A 3,489-nucleotide genomic window follows, 5' to 3' on the forward strand; every position below is an offset into this window, starting at 1 on the left:
TGATGGTAAATATTAATTTAAATTTCTTGTTCCGATTCGATTTAAATAATTTGAATTAAATAATTTGAACTTACTGTAAATTGTCTGAAGAAGTAGAACTTATCTATCATACCCCTTCTCCCTCTAGTTGCACTGAAAGCAACCTAAAAGTACCTTCCTGTTTAACATCTATGTTTTGTTGTTATTATACCTTTATATATACCTTATATAAATATTATACCTTTATATTATACCTTTTGTTCATTTCAGTAACAGCAACAAGAACTTTTCTTAAAACATCTTTCTCCATATTTAGGGCTAAACACCTCCATCTGGAGGGAAGAATCTGCGACTTACTGTAAAAGGAATGACAGTCATCTTTTAAAACAGAAGGAGGCCTTCACTCTGCTGGGATCTAACTGATTGTTTGCCCTTTCCAGTCAGGCTAGAAGACAACTTAACTGAATCTACTGAAATGAAAAACCCTGTCCATTTAGGTTGTATGTCCAATCCATAACACCAACTATAAAGCTCAAACCTATTACATTAAAGCACATTAAAACATAGGCATTATAGTTTTATGGTGTCAAAATAGCAGAAATCAAAGAAGCAAAAAAAGAGCAGATGAGCCTTTTTTTTGCATTCACAGTCAGTCATCTGCATTCTTTATGATGAACCTGTTTTCATGTCTCCTTTGACACATCGTTATGTATAGAATTACGAGTAGACAATACACAGCCTTGAGGTAACCCAGTAGAAGTATGTTTAAAATCTGCGAGGCATGTATTCATTCTTACTCTTACTCTGTACCATAATACTTGAAGAACCAAAACTCCACCCCTGCAGATTGTCACAAACTGTTAAAGTAGCATCTTAATTAAATAAAAGTTTGGATTGTGTTAAAAGCTAAGGAAACATCTACAAATGAAAGTCTGACATTTCAAATTAAAATCTATTCTAATTCTAATGAAGAGAAGCTTGGATGGGAGAAATATCCTGTCTCAGCTGAAGGCTTTTAACTACAGTTTGTGGACTTCCTGATAGTAAAGAATTACAATAGTCCAGCCTTGAAGTAACAAATGCATGAACTAGTTTCTCAGCATCAACCCTGGACAGGATGTTTCTAATTTTTGCAATATTCCAGAAATGAAAGGAGGACATTCTAGAACTTCTATGATATGGGATTGAAATGACAGGTCCTGATCAAAAATAACACTAAGATTGTTTACTTTATTATCTGAAATCATTTCCCATCCAAATTAAGTGACTGACCAATCAGCTTTTTTTTTTCAAAGACAATTAAATTTCTTAATCCATGCCTCAATTCTGTATTTGATTTTTTATTTATTTCCATTGTTTAAATGGAGCTCACCTTTGTTGATGTTTTAAATATATATAATATCAATAAGACACAACTCCTATTAACAGTACAACACATAGAAAGGGTCAAACACACTCTCTCACTTAGAATTGCTTTCAGCAACTATCTGAATCAGTGTTAAGCGAGGCGTTCTTGACAGGAATCTATGAGCTCACTGTGAGAACTTTGAGGATCTTTGTGATACGGGCCCAGGGTTTTAAAAAGCAGGTATAGCTAGTAAAGACTGCATCTTCTACCTTTCTGTAAGCCCTATATATCGATGGGATCTTAAAAAAAAAATGTCCAGTCTACTTTAAATCCTCCAATAAACCTTTCGGAAATTTTCATCAAAACTTCTGGTCTAAAGTCACAAACCGTTTTGGAACAATTGAATATAGTGACAGGAACGAAAACAGCAACTTTCCAGCTGGTAGGAACATGCTGTGTTCGCAGATACTTATTATAAATATAGTGAAACCCTGAACTCATCTAGGCACCAGACTCTCTGGTTACAAAGCATGTACAGGCATTGGAAAAATTATTAGATTACCCTTTGATTTTCATTTTTTATTTATTTTTTTGTCTAAATGTATATTACCTAAAGAATACATTGCACTAAAAATGGAAAGCAAAGCATTTCAAAAAAAGAACATGACGGTGTATAAAGAGAATGACACAGTATACAGGCATTACAATGTGTTTGACTGTTCCCATGTACAGCTGCCAGTGCCAGCCTGGATGGAAAGGAGCCCTCTGTACGGAAACTGTGTCTGTGTGTGATCCTGAACATACCCCCCCTCCTCTTTGTGCCCATGGCTCCACCTGCATCCCTCTGCCAAATGGATATACCTGCCAGTGCCCCTTGGGAACTGCAGGAAGCCACTGCGAGACAGGTTGCAACACGGAACCAATCCATCCTTTTTTTTTTTTTCTCTTACAACATTATTTATAGGCATTGTATTTTTACCCTTTTTTACACTGCAACAAATAAGAAAACCCCATGTATTTCATTTATATTTTTAAGGCTAACTCAAGAAAAATTTGTGCATAGTGCATCATTTGTTTTTGAAATGTTTCACAAAGCATTAATTGCCATATACATTTTTATTCAAACCCCTTCACTCTAATACCCCGGAGTAAAATTCAGTGCAATCAATTTCCTCAGAAGTCATGTACTAAGATATGTTTCCATCTTTACCTGTCAGGGAAAAAAAAGACCTGGCTTTCAACCTAATTGTTAAGTCTTTACAATGTCAGCATCAATCAGAGAAAAAGCAAAAACGCTTCTATATCTGGAACAGCTGCAGAGATCAAATCACTTTTATTTATATGGAACCAGTTAACAACGCATGTGAAAAGGCACTTTACAAAGTGAATTTAATTAGATCATACTAACAGATCCAATGTTCAGATGGGAGAATCTGTCAACTCCACAGCTATTAGTCCTATGATCCACACATTTTCAATTTACAGTAATGTTGAGGAAATAGCAGACATGAGGAAAGACATTCTATAGTAGGTTAAAGCAACACTTAACCTTCAGCCTACTGCACATCACCCTGGACACACAACTCAAACATGGTGGTGACATCAGAGTGCTTTTCTGAAGGATACAGAAAGTAAGGCACATTATTATGCAATGCAAAAAAAAAAAAAAAAAAAGGACAATATTTTATATTGAATGGGTGCAACACTGGTAGGGACATGCCCCTAATGACTAAGTAGTTGAAATTAGATTCTATGAAGTAATAAATTAGGTAGATTAATTCACTGCAGGCCAGAATTGTATATCTTAATTTGCAAGACAAAGTTTTAAAATTGTGTTTCTTCTTCTTTTACTTCATAATTTAGCAGTATGTTGTATTTGCTTATCTCATAATAGTCACATGAAAGTTTGTAGATGTAATGCTACATCATTTTAAAAGAATAAGGCATCTTTTTTAAGTCTCGGTATCTCCTTTTTAAGTAATAAAATAAAATATCCTTTGTGTTTTGATTTTTTATTATTTCATTTAACATCTGCATTGTCTTTTCCATTTAGCTGTGACCATCACTGATCCTTTCTTCAGTGCTAACCAGTCTTCATGGATGTCATTCCCTCCTATGAGTATTAGGCACAGGATTGTTGTAGAGCTGCAGTTCCTACCTTT

Source organism: Cyprinodon variegatus, unplaced genomic scaffold, assembly GCF_000732505.1.
Source record: "Cyprinodon variegatus isolate N-32 unplaced genomic scaffold, C_variegatus-1.0 Scaffold104, whole genome shotgun sequence".
Lineage (NCBI taxonomy): Eukaryota > Metazoa > Chordata > Actinopteri > Cyprinodontiformes > Cyprinodontidae > Cyprinodon > Cyprinodon variegatus.